Source organism: Zonotrichia albicollis, chromosome 6 (genome assembly GCF_047830755.1).
Source record: "Zonotrichia albicollis isolate bZonAlb1 chromosome 6, bZonAlb1.hap1, whole genome shotgun sequence".
Lineage (NCBI taxonomy): Eukaryota > Metazoa > Chordata > Aves > Passeriformes > Passerellidae > Zonotrichia > Zonotrichia albicollis.
The window spans coordinates 35,327,680-35,351,031 of NC_133824.1; the positions used below are offsets into that span (position 1 = coordinate 35,327,680).

Consider the following 23,352-nt stretch of genomic DNA (forward strand, 5'->3'; position numbering starts at 1 on the left):
GCAGTAACCCAGTAAATTCCAAAAGAGTTTCAAGAGGCTCAGCATTGTCTTGTAGTGTTTCATCCATCTCTCTAAGATCATGCTGAAAGATGATTAGGTATTTCATATGCTCTTTAAATGATGTAGAGTTTTAATGTGTTTGTGGAGATAAAAGGGAGAGCTGAGCACCTGATGAAAAAATCCAGAGGAATTAAAGTTGAAGAGTAATTTTTCAAGTAACCTATACCATAGTTCGGAACATTGGTGAGTATAAATACAGTGCTTCTTGCCTTTGTTCATTTCTAGGTCCTAAATTGTTCTCTGACTTCTCATCCTTCTAGTTCATGTCAACATAAATGTACATTTACACTATAACACGCTCAGGCATCTTAAATTATTTGATATCAGGTGTTGACTGCTAGGGTACAGGAAAGAATGATAATTATTTAGAGGGATGGCTTTTTTACCCAATTGCTACCTTATATTTTCCAATCTGCCTTGGCTGCTGTAGTGTACATCATGTGGTGATTATGGGGTCAGGTCATACACGCACACTAGTGGAACACTTTACGTTCCCCAAATAAAGGTGAGTCCCTCCTGTTTAACACATGCAGTAAGTATTATTTCCATTTTACAGGTAGAGAGGCAGGTGTGGAGAGAATCAAACAGCCCATCTTGATATCATGCAAAGACTCTGGAAATACAATTCCAGTGAGTCCTGGCTATAACACTTTTGATGCCCACATCACTAGCAGCAGTCCTACAATCACCAACGGTAAGAAATCAGGTCCTTATATAATATGCATTATAGTCTTTCAATGCATTTGAATTTAGAAAAATCTGGGAAAAAACGCTTATGTTGTTTACTGGTGGCCAAGGATGTGCCATTACTACTTTAAGGGAAAAAAAAAATAAAAGGAAAAGGGAGTAGAAAAAAAATTGCTCTGAAAGTACAGGGTTTTTTTCATATTGACAAATGAAGATGAAGTGAAAATATTTTCTCGTGTACAGATGATTCCCCAATGTTGAACATAGGAATAGAAGATGCTGAAGATACTTAGCTGAAGTAATTTATTTTATATGTACCTGAAAAGAGATCTTGAATATTAAAGTTATCTGCTTTGGAAATGTTATTTATGGCACAAAATTTTCATATTTTCTCCATTTTGACAATTTGCCCTCTCTATGCAACAGTTATTTTCCTCCCCAGTTTATTGAAAGCTGTAACTTTCTTTGCATGGTTAAAGCAAACCATCCTGCTTGTTGTGATGAAAATTTAGAGATCTTGGATGTTACCTTTTCTTTGGCTCAGAAGTTAAATTGTAAATCTTTTCCCTGTATCAGAATTTCACTTTAAATAAATGCTAAACATAAGGACAAGATAGGAAAATGTGGCTGCTAGGTTGTCTCTCAATATGTGGAAATTGTGTTTTCCAGTCACAATAACTCCACAGGAGAAGAAATTAGGATGTCTGATGCATTCATCTCTGTGTCAAAGTATCATATTTTTGCTATTTAATATTCACTGAGGGAAAAAAAGGCTGTCACACTATAAAGATATTATTTTCAAACAGATGGATTATTCCTGCCCAAATCTAGTTGTCTATATTCTTAAATTTTAATTCTCAAAAATTTAATTTTAAAGAAACTGTCCCTCTTTTTTACTCTACTAACATTTTCCAATCTCAATGATTATATAATTGTATGATTTAGAAAACCAAGTACATATTAAATGGGCCATGGATATAAAATAAAGAATGCTCTATTCTCATTTACACCTGCATTAATCTGGAGATGGTCCATTGAAATCAAAGAAGTAATTCCTCCCTATGGAATGAATTCATGACAGCTTAATGTCAATGGTGCTCAGTCATAGAAAGGAGAGAATTCTTCTCAATCCAAATCCTAAGCCTGAAATTAATAGCATAAGAAAATCACAGGATTTGGGTACTATTCTCAGAACAGCTATATGGTGAAAACACTTGAAATTTATATGTCCCAGTCAGAATTGCAACATGATTGCAAGAGATGAATTAGGAAACGTTTACCTTTTTCCTTTCTCCTATTTTTTCCTCCAAGCATAATTGATTTTAGAAAACAAAGGAGACCCTCTGCTAGTGCAGAGTTGAATGCTAAGCACATAACTCTGATAAGCCCACAGTAAATGAGAAACTAAGAGCACTTGAGAAAAAATATTTTCACCAATTAAATATGAGGTTTCTTATTTTTCTTTTATGTAAATACTTCTATGGACTGTTAAATTGCAGAATCATAGAATACTGGAGGGTGGAAGGGACCTTCTAAGGTCACATAGCCCACTGCTCAAGCAGATTCATCTGGAGCAAATTGCCTGGTGCCATGTCCAGATGGCTTCTGAATATTACCGAGGGGGGAAGGCTCCACAACCTCCCTGGGCAACCTGTGCCAGTGCTCTTACTGTCATAGTAAAAAATGTTTCATGATATTCAAAGGGAGCCGCTGATGTTTCAGTGTGTGTCCACTGCCTCTGGTTCTGTCCCTGGGCGTCACTGGCTCCATCCCCTTTGCACCCTTCCTCCATGCACATGGAGACATTAATAAGATTCCACCAAGCCTCCTCTTCTCCAGTCTAAACAGTCTCAGTTCTTCCAACCTTTGCCCATAGGAAAAATGCTCCAATATGTTGTCCTTATACTGCCTTGTTGGACTCTCTCCATTCTGTCCATGTCTCTCTTGTAGTGAGCAGCTCGGATCCGGGCACAGCACTCCAGGTGTGACCTCTCTGGGGCTGAGCAGAGGGGAAGAATCACCCCTCTCCACCTGTTGGCAATGCTTTGCCTGGTGCAGCCCAGGATGCCATTAGGACTCTTGATCAGCTTGGGGAACTGGTCTTGTCTCTGCATAACAGAAAATTTGACAATAAGTGACTCAGTTCCATAAGAAGAAATTCTATAAATTCTCTTCAAACAGGAGGCTGTTTTCAGTCATGGATGGTTAGCATGGAAGATGAAAATTTGTACAAATGTACAACAATTCTAAATTTGTCCTATTTACCCAACTGCACAAGGAACACACAATAGGCATACAGAACTTTTGAGAATGTGGTTCCCTTCAAATGTAAACAAGAACCCCCACCATTCAATTCCATCTTTATTAGAAACAGTTGTTATTATGATATTATGAAGAGGTTAGTTTATAGAACAGTCAGGTACACATCCCTGTGCCAAAATCATGTGCTGTGGTTTTATCCAGATTTTCCTGGAAGGAAGATAGCTTTTCTTTTACTTCTTCCAAGCTGCTATGACCCAGTAGAAATTACTTGCAAAAAAAAAAATCTCAATAGAACTGTAAACATCAGGAAAAAAAAGCCCATGAAAATCAATAAATGAGGCAGTATCATTCAATTGATAATTTTGATGGCATGCACCTGATTTTATTGTTTTTTGTATTAAAAAAAATTGAACAATAATCAGTGAAATCACATAAACAGGAAATTATATACTGTGCGCTCCAATCACAATAGAATATTTATGTTATTTCTTTTAGATTATATATAATGTATTTTATACAGTCTGAGAGTTTTAGGAGATCCATTGAATTAATGAATGAATTAATAAACTTGAGCCTAGATCTGTGCAGTCAAAAGTATGTTTGCCAGCAAATTTTATTCCCTTTTGAAAGTAGAAAGCTCTAATAATTCAAGTACTCTCTCCATATGCAAACATGTTCTTGTCAGCAATACTAAATAAAATAGAAAGAATAACATTTTATTTTCTTTATGATTTCCTAGTTTTTATTTAAAAGGACTGTGGGACTGTCAACTGACTTAGGAAAGTGTTGCAATTGTTTTTCACTTTGTCTAAGTAAAGCAATCTGTTTTAGTGGTTTTTTCCTCAAAATTTGGTTCTGTTTATTCAATTACAATGTTTCTCTACTCCTTTGTTTAGGGTCAGAATCCTTTTCTCTTAGTCTTTAGCCACATTTCTCTTTCACCAAATGACTGAATATTGTGAATGTTTGGTCATTTCCACTAGTCTCTTACAGTGTTAGTCATACACAGAATTCTGTACCTGGCCTTGTCTGCTGGAAAGGAAAGCAATCTATATAGCAATCTTTATAACAGTGTGTTCTTCGTGTTTATGATGTGAATATTTGCCAGTACATACATTTGAATTTTGTTATCCTTCCATACTCAGCACTGGGCAAGATTGATGGCAATATACAAACAGCAGTGTTTCAAGGCAACAATATATAGTGTGCTGGAGGAAAAACGTAACAGTTCTCTCCAGAGTTAATGATAGCGTTTTAACATTTGATTAAGAAATGAGTTATTGTGATAGTACCAAAATATTTATTTTAAATAGGTTTCATATGTGTGTAAAATATATGCTTCTAAACAGATAAAGGCAATTTATTTTTTTTTTGTATAAAGATATTTACTTTTTCATGTAGCATGGAATGTTATCCTGTAAATATTGCAAACTAGATTGCTTTAAAGTTATGTTCTAAGAAAATAATCACACTATCTTCTGTGTTTATTGGGTGATAAAGCCTAATCGATGTATTAAAGATAACAAAACTTTGAGATCATATCATAGCCTAGAGCATGTTGCAGTTTGATACAGTTTTTTGTTTAGCCACACATATGCCAGCAAATATATTCTTTTATATAGAAAGATATGTAATATATTTAAGCAGTTGTCTGTTGTAAATGTGTATTTTGATGTCATTTGAAAATGCACATATTTCTATCATAAGTATCACTTTGAATCAACAGAGATACTGTAGCAACAGCAGAGTTACATTCTTATTGGATGCTCAAAATTGTGTATCCTCTGCACCTGACACCTGTATATTTGTTTAATTCAGTTATAGAAACCTTTGCTTTCACTCACAGATTCTTTAATAGTAGCAAGAATTTTTTCAGGAACTTCTTGAAAAAACAGTGGAGGAAACATATTAGACTGTGATGTTTTTATCCTTCTGGGAAAAGGAGCAACCTTGTGGTTTTTTGGATTTTGAGCAGTTGAAAGAAAAAGACTCTTATAAGATGTTTGTAGACCCAAAATACACCACCAGCATCAGTGAATCAGAGAGGAACAAAATAAGCTCACCAACTGAGAAAAAGATTGTTACTTGTCAGCAAGTAACTTGTTACTTCATGTCCTACCACACTTGCAACCTTCCTCAAAAAAACCCAGAGACTTTTTCAGCATATTGGAAAGACTGCTAGGTTTGGTTATTTATTATTGCTACACAGGCAGCCTTTCACCCATTGCAGATAATTTGTGTTTGCCTCTGATTTCAGGGATAGTAAGATCAGATGATAAATGCGCCCAGTTCCAGTTGCTTAACTTATATCTAGTAGGACCTTCTCACCAGAAAGCTTGTTGAGTCAGTAGAATAAATCTGAAAGTCAATGTTAATGATTCAGTAAGTGTTACTTGACTGAATTCAGCTAGCTTATGGATTTTATAATTCTGGAAAAACTTCTAATATGACATAGAACTTACACTTTATTTTACATTCACATATGTCAATTTCACACAAAAGCTGAAGCCTGAGTAAGGCTACCAAACATAACTTTACTATTTGAGGGAGGACTGAGCAAAGAGCTAGTTATATTGCAATGTGCATGGAATAACTCAGTTACTGCTTATAATTTGAAGTTTGTTATAATTACCATTAAAGCACCTGCCTTTTTTTTTTTTTTTAATTTGGGTTGTATGGAGGAGTTGGATCTATAAATAATATCTTTCTGATTTGAGGAGAGACAAGTGCCAGCACATACATCACCCATTTTCTGTTTCCATGAAGTGAGTATTGTATCTGACCTCAGACATACAAAGTTTTCTGTAAAATTTCCATTTAACTTAGATCCCTGAGAGAAACAAGACATAAGCCCAATTCTGAGCACTTTAGGTGATATAGATAAGTACATCTAACATACCTGGGTAAGCAGGTAAGAGCACAAAAAACATGTCAGTATTTCAGTAACTCAAATTAGAGAGCCAGTTCAGAAAACTCCAAAATGCATGTCTGAAGTCATTGTAATCAAACTGTGGCAGATTTGATAGGTGAGCCCAGATGTTGCATTGCTGTCACAGCTTACTGAAGGTAGGACTTCAACTCATTGAAACCTTGAAGCTGTTCAAAGGGCTTTTGCCCTTGAACAGCTGCCAAAATGGAATTTTAGGTAATTTTTATGTGCAAACAAGTTTTAAACAAACATTGATTTCTGTAATTAGATATCAGATTGTCTTTCAATGCAAATTATTTTCATTATTACAGTTTTTGCAAAGATAACTTTATACCTTGTTTCATATTACAATTGTGCCTCTACATCGGTGGCCAGAGCTGGTACCTGTGAATTCTGGTTGCCCTGTACTTCTTTTGCAAAGACAACTTTATACCTCATTTCGTCTTGCTGTCATTTACTCTGCCTCATCGGCTAGGCTGGAACCTGAGAATATTGGTTGAGCTGTCAGAATCAGGCAGGCTTTTAAGAAAATGAGTTTTGACATTCCTTTCCTTAAGATGATCCCTTGTTTTTCAATTACTGCTTTCTGACTCGGAGATTTCTTAAGGTAACCCTGAGTTTGTTCCCAGTCTGTCAAGCAGGTGGCAGCAATGCCACGTCGGAGCAGCTCCCGGCCCCTTTCCCTGACATCAAGTGTTAATGCAATTGACCAATCAGTGCTAAGATGATGGGAGGTAATTGGGTAATTGTATTTTACTGATCACAAGGAAAGAAAAAGGGAAGGGGGGGAGAGAAGGGGACAGAGGGGGGAAAGAAATTAAAAAAAAAAAAAAAAGAAAAAAAAAAAAAAAAGAGAGGAAACCAACCGCAACAGAGGAAGAGGGGAGAGAACGGAAGGGGAGAAGGAGGAGTGTAGCCAGAGCGACCAGCCCTGGGACATTTGCAAATCCTAGGGTGCCACTGAAAGGTGGGGAGTAAGAGAAAGCCAGAGCGACTGAAAAGCGGAGCTACTCCGAGCAACGGCAGCAGCTGTCAGGAGCTGGATATACACATACATGCGTCCCTACATGCTCACACGGGGAGAATTCAAGCTGCAGCTCATAGGAGGAGGGAAGCGTTTCGGCTGTGCAAAGGGCTATGCATGTCAGGGATGAAACTAAAAGCTGAAAGAAGCGGCTGCGCTCCTGGGACTGTGTCATCTTGGAAGGGAGGGAGGCAGGAAGGAAGGAAGGAAGAAAAGGGGGAAGATAACTGGCATGTGGAAGAAGATGGGAGACTAACTCACTGCCGTGCAGAAGGGAAATCCAACTTGTACATTTGAAATACACCAGGCTCAGCTTGGAAATGAGATCAGACCTGCATTGAAACACAGAAAGGGAGGAAAAGGGAGGCAGAGACGGGAGAGCTTTTATCCTTTTTCCTCTCTCTCTTTCCCTCTCTCTCCTCAAAGAAATAGAAGTTTATCCGTCTCACTGCTTCTGGATTCATAGAGCTGCTGGACAAAAGATGGAGAGGAAGCTAAAATGAAAAGCAAAGTATGCTTCTGAAATTTACAGCTAAAAGGACAAATCACATCTTCTCGGGTTTCTTTGTGCCCCATCGGGGGACTTCTAACGTCTGAAGGATTTTGAAAAGTGGGGGGGGAAAGGCGAGAGTGGGCGTTAAAAATACCCATCCCAAGTGTTTAAAAAATAACGAGGTGATGGATTTATCCTTGACAGCTGGTGGGAACCTTGAATTTTTCTCTACTCCCTCCCTCCTTCATTTCATTTAATGTGAAATTATGAAAATGCAGAGGAGTTGGAGGGAAGGCAAAAGGATATAACGTGGAGTTTGAAACAAGGAGAGGGTGCTGATGCTGTGGATTGCTGGCTTCTTGCCGAAATCAAAAATCCAATTGCGCACTGGGTTGTGATTGGAAATCTAATCAGATCTTTGGAGAGGGGGGAGAGAGACTAAAAGTTTATTGTTTTGACAGGCAGGAATAAAAATTTAAATGCAAGAGGAGATTCTTTTCTAAAGGAGTGTGGGGGTATAGAGGAAAATAAGAATGGGATTCCCCATTCTAATGTGGAGACACATGGATTGGATAATTGATAGTGCAGCAAAGAAGGAGCAAAAAGAAAATTGTCTGGCAAGACCTGGATCCTAAGTGTCACAACAAAATTACATTAAAAGAATGCAGATGGAGGATTGCTTAAAAGGAAATACAGTTATTTCTGCTCTCCAGAGAAAAAACAAATAGAGAGCAATGGGGAGCAGTGGAGCCAAAGAGGCAGAAAACCTCAGAAAAAGGAAATTAAGCAAATGATCCACAGTGGAATGAAAAGTTTCAGAAAGGAAAAGGACTATTCATCCTTCTCAAGGATTTTTGGTTTTTTCCTGTTATTTTAAACCACTACTCTTCAGTGGAGACAACCATCAACATTACTACTACAGAAATTTTAAGCAGAAAAGTTGAAAGCCACCGAGAAAATAAGGACAGAGAAGAAGAAAGCAAATTGCCAGAAGGGGAGAGTTCAGCAGTGTTGGGTTGGATTGGCACCTGTATGGACTGAAATTGCTGGGAAATTGCAATTGGATATCCTTTTTTTTTTTTTTTAATTTCCTTTCTTGTTTTTAATTTTGTTTTGGTTGCTGAAATGAAATAGTTTTCTAACCCCTCCCCCACCCTGGTTTTTCATAATCACTCGGATTTCCAGCTGGATAGTCTTTGAGGATACAGTGAGTACACTTTTAATTTTATTATTTTTTGGAAAAGGAACTATGCCCCATTGCTTTTCTTCTTTCATCCTTATTCCTCTTTTCTCAGTCTTTCCCCCCACTTGAATAAAGAACCTGACTGTATTTTGATAATGGCTGGAGGGGGGCGGTTGGGAAGAGAGAAGGGAAGGAATGAGGGTAGAACTGAATTCTCACAGTAGCTCAAATTCCTAAAACTCGAGCCTTGGTAGGGTGTTACAGACACCTGCCCGTGTGTCTCTATAGCATTTATAAACGTTTGCTAGCAAAGAAATCTTTTGAGAGAGCCCTTGCAGTGAGGGGGGGGTGCTGCCTGATTGCCCAGTCTCTACAAACGGATGCAAGTTGCATGGAATTAGATGCACAGAGGAGGTTTGTTTATTTACTAAGTGTTTAAAATAGTTCAAGGCTCTGATTTGAATGCTGGTATCCAGACTGACATTGCAGATCAATATGGTGTATTTAAAGGAACATTTTATAATCAAGCAGGGAGGTGAAGGATGGCTTTTGGCGGGAGTGTGTGGGGGGGGGGGCAGGGGCTTTTAATGGATTTTGAGGATGCAGCTCCAAGCGAAATGACATGTTTTACACCCCATTGCTAAGAAAGGACAGTAATACGCAGAGAGACGATATTCTCCTATTGAAGGGGAGTTTAGGGAACTGCTGTACTGGCCACCCATGCCCTCTGGATCTCCTAGGAAATTCTTTGTGATTTTGTGGTGAATCCTTCAGGATTCCATTGGACTTTCATGGCAGTTAAAAGATATTTACTTTAATTGACAAGAAGTGAGAGGATTTGGAGGTGTCAGGAGACTTTCTTTATTATGCTGGTAATGAAAATAATTTAAAAGTGGCTTGTAAATGGTGGGCTTCAGAAAATAGCAATGTTGTGTAGCAGACCAGTAAATATCTCTCCCTTCCTGGAGAAATGTCGTGTGGGAGGGTAGAATAAAGGGAGGATAACATGATGTTTAAAATAGAGGTCCATGTTTTCCTGTGGGGAAGAGTGTTACTTCCGTCCCCTCTCCTGGCATGACTGCATAGCTCGTGAGTAGGGAGTTTTCTTTCTTTTACTTCCCTTTCTGTCCTCCTTCACCTCTGCCCTCTTCAACCTTGGCCTTCACATGTTAAGGTTCCAGCTGAAGGTATTAGGCCAAAACTGGTGCAGAATGAGAGGGAGAAACAATTAATTAAATGAACCATTGAATAGGAATGGATTTTTGTTGGGTTCTTTTTGCAGGCAAGGTGCAGAACTAGCTTTGCCACTCATTTTACTTTTCTCTAGCAGCAATATTCTGGAGAAGGGGAGAGCGGTCAGGGAGGAAAGAAGTGTTGATAGATCCAGATTTTAGCTCTTTTAATTTCTGGCAGCATTTTTCACTTCACAAGCTGCCTGCATGAAACACAAAAAAGGGCTGTAACTTCCCTGGATAAATGCATAAACCGTTATTAGCCTCTTTTTTTTTTTCCCCTTTCTTCATTCATTTACATCACTACTGTTACCTCATGTAAATGTCCTGAATCTTTTGGTGTAATGGAAATGAGAACTTCTGCCCCTCAAATGTGTCCCATGTGCTTCTGTTTGGAGGTCATGCCTCTTAAACATTGGCTATTTGAGAAGGATTAATCAATTCTGCACCTAAGGAAATCACTGGGAGTTCTTGTTTGGCCACGCGAACAAATCCGACCCTTTGCGCAGTTGTGTTCAGGAAAAGAAGGAAGCAGGCACAGCAAAAATTGTTCCTTCCAGCTCCAATTGCTCTCATCCTTCTCAATATAGCTAAATTGTTTTAGTGTGAAGTGCTTTAGTCTCCTTTTTTTTCTCTGGGCCCATGTTTCCAGGTGGGGCACTAAATGGGTAATAAGTTTGTCAGCATCTGAAAACAAGTGCAAAACTCTCTCTTGTTTATTCCTTCATGTATCATGATAAGTCTGTGCCCTGTTGTGGGCTATACTTACATCAGCAGTTGCAGCAATAGAAAAGCTAAATTTATGTTAAGCTGCTGCTCAGTAATTACTGAAGAAAAAAGAAGCTGGCTAAGAAAAAGGCATCTCCAAGCTTTTCCCTGGATTGCTCTCAAGTGAACACATAAACAGAAAATTTGATAGAGCAACTCCAGTTTTGGCCAATAGAAAGCTGCCATAGCTGCCCTATTCATTTTGTACAATAACTAGCAGGAGTATTTTCTTGACATGATAAAGAAGCACTGGGAAAATTTAGTCACCAGTTTGGGCTGAAATAGGCAAACCTTATCAACATTAAAAAGCTAGGGATGTGTGTCTGCTTCCAAAGAGGCAACAGTTTCACACTTGAGTGAATCATTCACTTAATACAGTAGCCAAAAGACGCATGGAACAGCCCAGAGTTTAACTCCTTCAATGTCAAAGTGGGAATGAGTATAGTATTTCTCAGCATTTGTGCTGAGGCTTATCCAGAGCCCAAAGGGCTGATCATAAAATAAATAGCCTAAATATTAATCCAAACATCCAGCCAAGTGGAAGCAACATATCTCCTCATCCAGAGGCAGGAGCTGGCTGTCTCTGCTACTTCCCTCACAGGTGTCTGAGCACAGGTGTGTCATTCAGTGGCATATGCTGGTCCTGAGGGCTGTCTCCTCTTCAAACCATGGATGATATTTTTGGTAGCGACCCCAGGAAGCTGGGATTTTAGCACTGTACAGGGAACAATTATGTGTATATTTAGGCACTAAATGCAGGAAGAAAGATAAAGCTGTATTGGAAGGTCCTGCTCTGCTTGGTCTAATTGTTTTCCAGAAGGTCAGAGATCAAACCTCAAACTTGAGGCAAAGTGTAAGTTTTTAATGCAAGGGGATGGCTGCTCTATGTCTTTTCTCATGTCAGGAATGATTTGTACTGATCTAGAATTGAAGCAGGTTCAGTTTGCTGGAGCGGCAAATTGTGTCACAGTATCTCCCTGCCTGATACCACTGACAAGTGAAAAATGAGCTTTTAAATTAGGTGAGACCCAAGAAAAAAATGCTGTAGATGTGAGCCAATACAAGCAATTATGCGGGACTGGAGAAAAACAAAGGGCTTCCAGAAGTGTTGCTATGGATTCCTATATGTAGGCTTTAAAATTATTTGCCTGTGACCTAAAAAGCTGTCTCCTATTTGATGTGAAGATTCTTGATGTTGCAATATGAGGCAGGAAGATTTTGGATGGGACTCAAGACAGGATTTTAGCACATTTTGAGAGAGCTTGTTGCTGGTGAAAAATCCCAAGCCAGGCTAGCCAAGTTGCAGCACATTCACTGAAGGAGTGCACTGTGCACTCAGCAGCAGCGTGAGAGAGAGAGAGCCTCCATCTCTGTCTTGCCAGAGTGTCTTTGTGTTGGCTTGGAGATATGCTTTTGTTTCTGATGGCTAGTGAGGCAACAAGGGGAGAAGGAAGGGTGATGGAATTAGTGCCATTTCCAGTCTTGGATGAAAATTACTCTGAAGATATTCATGTTGGAACCTGCTAAGTATTTTCTAGAGTAGTGAAGCTGACTGCATTTCAAGTTAGTATTCTCAGGGGCCTTTCATCCCATTACCAGCTGCTCTGTGAAAGTCATAAACAAAAACAAGCCTCCTTCAGCCCCCACAGGATAACCCAGATGAGCAGGATTTAGAAATAGCAGCAGCCATGCTGATCTGGAAGGTGGCTTTGCAGCATGCTTGACTATAGCAGCTTAGAGAAGGAGCAGCCTTTGGAAAGGATCCTGCCTCTACTTCCTGTCATGGCAGAAGGCATTGGGGATTGGTTTGTGACACTTTAAAGTGGTTGATTTAATGACTTCATTCACCAAAAAAAACCAAAAAACGGGGGGTACCTGTTATTTAACTGTACTCTCATGGTCATTTTTTTTGATCCTAAGGGGTAGAAATGGGGGCACAAGAAGGGAGATGATTATGCCAGTGGTGTGTTTTGCTTGCATATTCACAAGCTGCAATATATGGAAGTGAATCAATGTGTAGTTCCTGGTAGGGGGCCTGGATATTTTGCTATCTGTTAGTGAAAAAGGCAAAAATCAGAAGCTTGTGCATGCACACAATAAAAGAGAATCAGGATTTACATTTGGTATCCAAGGAAGCGAGAGCAGAATCCTGCAGGGCTTTCTGTTCATTGTTTAAATGTTGCCATAGCGATATCTCAGGGCACAAGTTACATGTTTTCCTCTGCTAGAGTTGAGCTTTGCTTCTCTCTCCCTCAATGTCCTCTCTCTCTGTCTCTCTCGATATTCTAAACTGGCAGGAATATCTCCACAGCAGAACTTTGTACAGCAATAGGAAAAGATGCTTTGAAGCTGCCTTATCAAATGGCATATATGCCTGTATACTCTTCACTGATACTTGCTAATATGTTGGAAACCTAGTTAGGAGGAAATTGTTGGATAGAAGTGGAGTGTGAGACTTGTTGTTGTTAGGACATGGAGCATATTACAATATTTTCTGTAGTGGTGATATGTTAATTGGATAGCTGCAGGCAAGCAAAGTGTAGCAGTCGCTGACAATTAGAAACAACAATGGACTTTCCAGGACTGGATCTATTCCTTGGGCATATTAAAAAGCATTTCAGGTATATACCATAGCCTGTGTAAATTTAAATACTAACATATATCTTGAAATTCTGTTTTCACAATGCCAGGACAAGATTTACCTTTGCTACTTGTGAAAGGGAGAGAGGCAGCATGAGACCACTGAATAAAATCTGCCATAGTTTTGCTGCCAAGCTTGTACTTGTTATGTCAGGACTGTGGGGGAGCAATATAACCAGGAACCAGCAGAATTAAAAAGGAAACCAAGCACCCTCAAAACAAGGCAAAATATTCCATCAACAATTATTTCATTTGCAACTAGATAAAGCTTACTCAGAAGTTTCACAGCAAGATAAGTTAAATAAATGATGTTTTCTCTGCAAATGAGCAGCAATTCAGAGCATTCATTAATGCTCTTTGTGTTTGAGGGATCAGTTAGTTAACAGCTATGGGATTACGGGATTCATATCATCCTGTGCATTAAAATAATCCTCAGAAATATGGATGTGATTTCCTTTCATATTTGTACAGACACTGCAGTATGACCTGACTTCTAGAAGGCCCAGGAGTTGGTGATTTTATTTCACCATACATATAAGAGTCATTGCCCAAAGGATCTGACCTGATGCTGAAAAATAGTGGTAGTAAGTTTCAGAAAGTATTAGAGTCCTTCAGATCTGCAGTATATTTTGATTTTGCTTAGAAACCTCTCCTCACCTTCATGGCAATAATCTCTTCCCTCTCATACCATGTTACATGGGAAATAAAGCCAAGCACACAAAGAGCCTGGTTAGCCTTGTGGGGGTGCAGCAAGAGTCATAACAGGGCAGGTTTCCTCACACTGCTTATCATCACACCTTAGACATGATCTTAAGCTAAAGACTATCTTAAGATCTTAAACAGGCAATAATTCTGTTCATGTGTTTTGAACTTACCAAAATCCTTGCAATGGCAAAATGGTGGCCACCTGTGGCTGGGACAGGGGCTACTCACCTCACTTCTCATGCACTGTGCCCACTCATCAAGTTACTGAAGATCACCAGGTTCCATTGTCTTAATTGGAAACCATGATAGTAGGGAATAGAGGAGGAAATTTTCGTCATACTGAATCCTCATCAACTATAAAGCAACATTTAACTTTCTTGTAAATCTCCAAAAACAGCTATTAGTGGACTGTTCATGTAAGAGAAGAGGATGACAGTCTCTCCATGAACAGGTATAAGTGAGATTTTTGTCTTGCAGGAATTAATTAAAAGAATTAGGTTTTTTTTAATTCACTATTGCTCATTTTTTAGTCATAATTTAGCATTGTAAAGTGTATGAACTAGTTGGCTCTGTAATAACCCTTCCATGCAACCGGTTTAATTCCTTTACCATTTATTTTCTAATGTCATTGTGCGAACATAAACCCAGATTTGCTCCAATTGATCTCAATAAGATATTTAGTAATTACTTCAGCAGGACAGATATTGCTCTGTAGGTTTTTGTTTTCTTTGTTCTTTATTTCCACAGCTAAATAATCAAATAAATATTTATATTTATGGATGTAAAAAGATGATCTGAATGCCATGTTGAGTTAATATGCTACAAGTTTCAGAATTTCCAAAGGCTCTGTGCTCCTTTGCCATCCCTGCTGACATTCCAGGTGTTAGTGCATCTTTTTCATCAGTGTGTAATGGAATAATTGATGAATTAATCTCACTGCAACAGCAAAACCTGATCGTATATTAACAAAAGTAGCTGTTTTTAAAGTTAGATATTTTAGGTCTGAATTCTCAGCCTTAGGATGGTGTAATCTCTGTGTATTGATTACGCATGTCAGTAACTGAATATTGTAACATGTTAGAATCATTTTAACAAAAATGCTATTGTTTTTATTTTAAAAGAGGCTGGAAGAGGTTTTACAGGGACAGAAAGAAGTGGATTAAGGAGTCATTCTTTTCTCTCTCTCCATACATGCAAGTTTCAAATGAAACATGCACAAATATATTCAATTTCATGAGCTTCTTTGCCAAAGGGCATATATGCTGTGTTAATGGTTCTTTGCTTAGCTATTTGGTTTTACAAGGATTTTCTTTGCCCCTACTCAGTTTGTGAGCCCTTATTGGACAGGCAGCTTCTTCTAAAAGTGATTATATATTATTTTTCCGGAGGAAAGCTTTTATATTTGCTACATCCGTTGGAGAACTGAGGTTCATTTTTGTTAAGGTTGTTGATGACACAGCTACCAGAGGGGAAGGATGGTGACCCCATTAGCCTTTCATGTTGCTCATATGCAGTGCACAGTCTACTACTTCAATAGGAGTTTTATTGCATTTAACGCCCGTGTGAATTTTGACTGTATATGGTGCAGGGAATTAAAACCATAATGGATTTCTCCTTTGAACCAGAAAGAGGTCAGAAAACTTCACCTTCAGTGAATGTTCATGTTGATATCCCTCTTTCTGTAATGTGCATTTTCCTGAGTGGTCTGGCCCTGAAGATTGAGTTACATACATTAAGTGAGGGCCTGGAGGTATCTGTTAAAGACAACACAGTGGAGGATGGCTCAGTCCTCAGGTAACTTTCCATAACATATGGAAAAAATAATGGCAGTTTTTAATGGGAAATTTCAGGTTTGTGGATATGATGAAAATGTCATGCAGCAGTAGTAGAATGTCCTTAAGAGTTGCGAAGAAGTATGATAATAAATACCAATCACAAAATGTATTGCATCTAATTTAAAATATCACCCAGATAAGACTTTTTTTTTGTGTCTATGGCAAATGAAGGTAAAGCTTATGATCACCTATGGCCAAACCAAAGGTAAAAAGCAGTCAATGATGCTGCTTCAGAAATGCCTGTCTTCTAAACCTGAGAAAAATTATGAGAAAAATTGATTGGAAGGGACATATAAACACAAGGCTATGCATATAAACTGGTCAGTTTCTAGGAATATATTTTTTGCCCTGAAAAAACCCAATTTATAAAAGAGTTTGTATTCTACTTTGAGTCTGTCTTTGATACAAGGGAAAAGGACAAAAAACTTAACAATTACTCCAATAATTATATCAAAACAAGCTAGTACCTAGTAGGGAAAAAAAGGAAATCATATAACAATGTCTATTAAAAAAATAGGTGTAAAAGGAGTACAATTGATGTCATAGGAGACCAGTGTTGTGATTGTGTGGTAGTCTTAGAATACACCAGGAATAAGGGAGTATTGCTGTTCTTTTGTTGTTTTTATTGGCCACATCCTGTGGAGAGATATTGGCAGTAGTGATGCATCACTGTCAGAATATTTCAATTAATATTTCCATTCTGTATCTGGAAAAATTATTATTTATTTTTTTATTATGGAAAGAGAAAGCAATTATCTTTGTGAAAGGATTTTGGAGAATATTTATTAGGGGAAAAATATTCTTAGTAGTGTTTTACTTTTTCAAAAAGTTATCAAGAGAATATGTCTAGAAAACATTCTAATGCTACAGCTGAAACTTATATGGATGTGGTAACCATTGTCCATTTCCTCTGGCATAAATTTTAGGCAAAGGTACTGAAAATACAATATAGGATTCAACTGGTAGAAACTTTCAACAGAGAAAAGTTTAATATCAATTTTATGGTATTATGGGAATTATTTTCTATCAAGCAAACAATTTGACCCTTTTATACTGCCTGGCTGTAGATAGAAGTTACCATGGAAATAAAGTACACTCAAACTTTGAAAAACATGGGATATTCAAGTAGCTTAGAAGCACTTATAAGATGTTTAAATATTTTAATGGATTATATGGATATTGTAACTCTTTTTGCAATAATAATACCAATGTTCTAGCAAAATCATTGGCAGAAAATTACACTTCATATAAGAGTAGAGCCCACAGTTAGCAAAATTACCTTGATAAGACTGTCTGTTAGGATGGGTATGTGAGGGCAAACTGGGTGAGTAAGATTAACTCAGCTGAGAGGACATTTCCCAAAACTGGTAAAGAGGAGAATTGGAAAAAAAACCAAAACAAACAGATACAAACTCCTAAACTAGGAAAAAAGGGAAAACATCCCTCCAATAATCAAAAATAATAAAAGCCCCATGAAACAAAGCTTGAATAAGAGTCTGAAAGAAGCATGATGTTTTTAAACCATAAAGCCTGTGCTCCAAGGAGTGTGGGTGTGCTCATAACCAGCATGGCCTGTGAGGATATCTGAGTGATGTTGCTTTAGAGGATTAATTATATAAAGTTTTTTAAAAGTTTTTAGGTATTTATTGCCATTTTTAAAATGTCTAGTGTGGTGGGGTTTTTGTTGTATTGATGATTCTGAGCTGGCAGAGAGTGCCAGTTAATTAAATGTCTTTGGCCATAGTGATGTGATTTCAATCACATGGATTGAGAAGTTTTCCCTTGAGACCAAGTGAGGCAGCATGATAAATAAGACAGGCATACTGAGTAATGTTGGATTCTAAATGTGACATGCAAGAAGGACAAATTCTGAGCGAGGGACACTCTGTAACGCCAACTCTAAAGAGAATTTGGTATTGCAACAGGCAAGAATTTCCACATGAACTCCCACTGTGCTAGTGTTAAAAAATATTATGACAGTCCAGAGAAACAGAATAGTGATTTTACCAATGTCAGTGGGAAAACTGGAATGCTCTTTGCGTATGAATTTGTCCACACTTAAAAATTTTGTTGAAAAGAATATTCAGTGCTAAATAAAAAGGAAAAGTTTAGTACTTTAACATCAATCTATTCATTAAGAAGCTCAAGAACTGATGTGATTAGTTTAAGAGGAAAAAAAGTAGATGTTTAAATGTTTTGTAATATGCCAAACAAAATTCTAAGAAGAAGCAATAGATTCTGCTGAGGTCTCATAAATTCATGCTGGAAATTAAGGGTATAATTTTAATGTTGAAAATAATTTACCATTTTAAAATTTTGCAGAGAAGTATTTTTTCTATCTCTTGGGGTCCTTGTCTTTGTGGAAGACTGTTGTAGTTAAGTGTGCCTTATTGTGTTTTGTATATTTTGGCAATTCAGAAAGGCAGCGTAGATGATTCTGAGGTTCCTGTACCTGCAGGCAGAAGGAATGTAGCCTTAGTACCTGTAACCAGGGTTCCAATCGTGTCATCAACATATATATGTAGCTATGAGCAAAGTACCCCAAAGGATGTCACTCTGCAGTCCATCATTGCCTCTCTGCTGAGATTGCTATCAGAACACCAAAGTTTTTGGGTCATCTGCTGCTTTATGACAGCACTGTGACTCAGTGCCTCAGACTTCTGCTTGGTTGGAAAACTGTCCTTTGAAATCTGTGAATTTGTCAAATCTGAAATGTTCTATAAAGGTGAATTTTGAAAGCTATGCTGTGGGTGAACAAATACCTGAACAAATCCCATTTGTATTTAGATGTTCCCTCGGTACCCAATCCACAAACTTATTTATGTGCCCAAGCTTCTACCTCCAGAGTTTTCTCCCCACTGAGGATGTTTGCAAGCTTTAGGTGTTGTACTTCTGAAACACTGTCTTTTCAGCAGCCTGGGCCTCCAGCTGCAGAAGTCTGTTTCTTTAAACTGACCCAGGGGTTCAACATCTAAATCAAAACCAACAAAAATTATTGTCTTTGAGCTTGTGTCCAGTTTAGGCTTCTGATATGAATCCGGATATGAATTTCTGCAATAGTTGGTCAGGTGGTACCTATTTTGCAATAGATTACAGTCTTCTTTCCTGGTCTGAAATAGACTAAATATAGAGGTGTCAAAGATGATACATCCAACATGTTCTTTGCTTACAGAACATTAAAGATTGCTTTGAACACATCCTTTTCTTGCTGTGAATGGCTCCTAAGAATTTCAGATTACAAATGTGCATTTCTATCCTCATAAAATAACTCCATTTCTGGACTTGATTTTACCTATTTATTTATTTTGCTAATTCCTGTCTGAGGTTTGGGAAGACAGAGAGGAAGAAAAAATTAAGTGAACTTTCCTCTGCATCTCTGCAGGTAGTAGATTTTGGTAGTATAAGTTGAAATTAAATGCAGTCTCAATGGACTATCTTTTCATATTTCTAGTTACTCTTCACCTTACTTGGATGCTGATTTCACTAAATATTTCTGAAAAAAATTGTTATGGAAATCTAAAATAAATATACATCTTTCATACTTACTGATGAGGTAGGTGTTCATTTTCTCTGTTTAGAATTCTGTAGTCCAAGTCATTTCTTTCATATAAATTGTGTTTCTTCCATTCATGATCCTTCCTGGAGTAGTGTGCCATTTCACTGTTACAGCTGAGAGGTTAGTCCAAAAGTTTCTGGAATGCTGCTCTGAGGTAGAAAAGGGCATTCCTAATGTTAGAAAGCTCTGGGTGAGGTCAGAGACAGTTATACTTCTTACCTCACTGCTCTTTTCTGTGTTCTCCTTTCTGCACCCTCTACTTTGCCTTTGGATAAATAACACTACTTTTGCAGGAATTATAAAAATTAATTGGGTGATCTCATGTGCTTGTTTATAGGAGAAAACAGCATGCCTCCCGTGAGTATAGAACACTAAGCTGCATTGAGCTTGCACTAATATTGCTGGCATAGCTAGTGCATGTTAAGGGTATATTATCCAAAAGGCCTCTTAATGGTGACTGAGAATATCTCTCTAGGTAGTCAGTGTAGTAGTCACCATTTTGAAAATCCATATCTCATCTTAATCCTTATGTATTATTCCACATGTGTGTTCCATATAGTATAGTCCTGGATTTTCAAGGAAGGACACTGAATATCCTTTACTGCTCCCTTACAACAGAAACCAGTAAATTCCCCTACTACTGAAATCCAGTTTGGGATGGTCCTTTTCTCTTACTTCCCTCCCAGTCCCTTCTGCAAATTCTCTTGTCAGAAACTGGTGTGACTACTTTTCAAACCATTGACCTAGCTTGGGATAAGGCACATGTTTACAGAGACCAACAACCTACTTACTAGGAAATCTAACTGTGATAGGGCTGTTCCTTAATCTTTGACTAGGGGCCCTTATGAATTTTGTCTCTCCTCAGTGGCAGCAGAATTCCAAAGCTCTTTCTCTCGCACTGTTTCCAAAGAGTACTGTGCTGCCAGAGGTCTCTGGAGGACTAGAAATATCAGTGAATTATCATGGCACTGGGGAGAGGTAAGTGAGGAGATTGGAAGAAAGTGAACTGTTGCCTGATTCTGAGCGTTTCTGTAGCTTTTTTAAATGAAAAGTTAAAAACTTCTAGGATACAACACTGTTCTTGTCAGCTTTTTCATGCAGATGGATCTACGGACCAAAATGAAGCCTCAGTGAAACTAAAACAGATTCTATATTGAGGCAGAAATGTACTAGAGGAGCTGTCAGCTTAATTTCACTGGCATGGGCTGAGCTACTTTCACTGCTAAAGCTATATATTTCTGCAAGTGTATGCATGTGTGTTTAAGTGGATAGATTGCGCTTGAAAGTTTTGGAGTGTATTTGGCCTTATGACATATTAAGGTGATGGTTCTTTGCAACTGTGGTTGCACTGTAGAAAAGTAGCAGGGAAATAGTATTTTTCATGTATATTTAGCAAAACACCCGATTCCTTTTTTTTTTTTTTTTTGTAGGAGTGGGATATAAATCTCCACACTTTAGTCATCTAGATTTCTGATGATTTATAACACTAACTACATGGCAGTTGGGTAAAAAAGGAACTACTTTCAGAAAGGTTTAAGAATAAGTTTTTTGCCAAACAAGTAATGAAATTATCACCCATCTCCCAAAAGCAAGAAAACATATCAGATCTTGTATGATATCTTTCTTCCGTCTAGAATTTCAAATTATAGGTTTTGAAAGAAAAATGCAATTAGGATATAGATTTAAATATAGATGAATGGTCAGTTTTGTGCACTCTAGTGGGCAGCCTTAGAGATTTCTTAACTCTGTAAAGAAGTCACCCTTTCTGTGGCTTCTTACCCATTGCTTGAAATAAAGCACACAGACTCTATGTGCTCCTTTTTACTTCTTTGCAACTTAGCAGAAATTGCATCCTCATGTTGTAGGACAGATCCTGTGCATACCCAATGTATGCAGCCAACACTCTCTGTTTTTAAGGGTTCAGATATCAAAACAAATTTAGTGTAATTTAAGAAGTGGGAGTGGGATTTAAGGAGAGATTTTGTGAACATAAGATTTAAGTTGCATTAAAGGTACTTGAATAAAAGGCATTTTGTAAGCACAGTTCTTATTGCAATCTGTGTCACCATATGCAAAACAGTGTCTCAGTGCAGAGTAAGAGATGGAAAGAAAAAAATACATACATGTTTTAAATATTCCTTTTAATAAATAATTCTGGATGCATGGGTCAATTTTTTTCTTGTCTTTGCATGGCTAAGAAATGTTTTTCCTTATCTGCCAGCAATTTCATACCCCTATTTTATATTCAGGCTCATAGTGATTTTTCCTATTAACTTACTCTACTCTGGGCATATATTGAATTGCACAAAAAAAAAAACAAACTAAAATTTCCTTCCTTAAAATTAAGCAAGATTATAAGCCTACAAAAATTCTTACTTTTAAGAGTAAGAATTGCAAACATATGCTTATTTAAATATTGTTTTAATATTCTAGATCTAAACAAGTAGATAAGGAGCATTCAAGCAAAACCTTATCTGGCTTTCTACATATTTTGCACCAAAATTCTTATTCATTTATTTTCTGTTCATAAAATATATTGGTTGAAAAGCACAAATTTTCTTTTTCCTGGACTGTTACATTTTATATACTCTGACTGTTGTCAATGTTCAGAAACATAAGGGATATAAAGATCTTTTTGTCATAATTTATAACATTGAATGCTTCCATTTGAAATGATGTGCCGCCTTGTTATGCATTTAGTAGATGAACCACTTCCTACAGATGGAGGACTGGTTTCTATAGCACCCCACTAATATAGAGATGTTCCTTTTTTACCTCAAACACAGGACATATCTCCTTTCAATCTCCTCTCTAGTTCTGCAGACACTCATCCTCTCCCTTCTGTGCAAACAAGCAGATGGAGAGTATGTGGACTTGAAATGTGACTCAGAGGTCAAGAGATTTAGAGTCTCAGGAGGAAAGTGAAATTCACAGCTAAGGACAATTTACTGTGACCAACCTACCCCCAGGAAACTCCCAGCACAGCCAAAGGGCTTGGTGATGTCTCGATTTCTCACATTGTCAGTTGCCATGAGTTTGCACAGGAAGGCATGTCTGCGACTGAATCAGAAATACTGTGATGAATAAAAACTGTTTATTTGAGAAGGGGCTTTTGAGATCAGAAGTTTGTCTGAATGTAATGTTTCCAGTGTACTGTGCTTATACATAAATCACTGTTTATAAATTACCAATGCAGTACAATAACATTTTGTCAGACTTAGGGAAAGGGAATAAATGTAGTGGTAGATTTCTTCTTTTTTTCACTTTTAACTTTATTTTTTTTTTTTTTAATTTATGACTGTCTGTAGAGGTAAAAATACAATTAAAACACTGAAATGGATATCACCTGCCTACTTGCCTCTGCATGGCGCATTAAGGATCTTTTATGAATTGAGTTTAATGTAGACTCTGTCTTTTGGTGTTGTGGTACTTTGAGTAGCTTCGGTGAATTGCTTAATTGTTTATTGATTTCATAATTATTCTGGATTTTATTTTTTCCCCCCCTTCCCCCCCACCCTCTTAATTTCATCCTTTTTTAAAAGTTCTTGGAAAATTTACATTAATTCAGATATTCTTATCAAAGTTTTGTGCATCGCATAAATTCCACATTGCCAGAATGATCAGGCTAGAAGTTACACAGAGGTACCTCAATAGTTAACTAACCAGATAAAGGAGAAATTGTCCACATGGTCAGAATTCAGTTCTCACTTTGGAGGCAGAAGATAGTTATGGTAAATTTTGCAACAGACTACTCCCACAGGGTCATATTTTATTAAACTGAGAAAATTGGATGAGTCAGAGCCATGACTGTCTAGGAATTTAAAGAAAATAATTGACACTTTTGTCTCCCAAACATACTGTATTTTTCTTTATTTTTGTGGTGGGTGTTAGGTTAGGAGATGTCTGCAAAAGCTTCTGTTGATGAAGAGAACATGATGGTACTTTTTTTTGCATTTTGCTTTGGTTTGCATTCCACAA

The 23,352-nt window shown here is 37.6% G+C and overlaps 1 protein-coding gene across 10 annotated transcripts in view; it reads left to right on the forward strand.

The window, feature by feature from the left end:
- LRRC4C (leucine rich repeat containing 4C) overlaps positions 1-23,352 on the forward strand; it is a 484,719-nt gene that overhangs the window by 386,977 nt on the left and 74,390 nt on the right. For 8 of the 10 annotated variants that reach the window (XM_026794930.2, XM_026794919.2, XM_074543192.1 and 5 more), the window contains one exon: positions 617-754. The gene's annotated coding sequence lies outside the window, so the exon portion shown is untranslated. Of the gene's footprint in view, positions 1-616; positions 755-6,781; positions 8,663-23,352 lie in introns of those variants that run through there. The other 2 variants (XM_005480140.4, XM_005480142.4) reach the window with 1 other exon arrangement.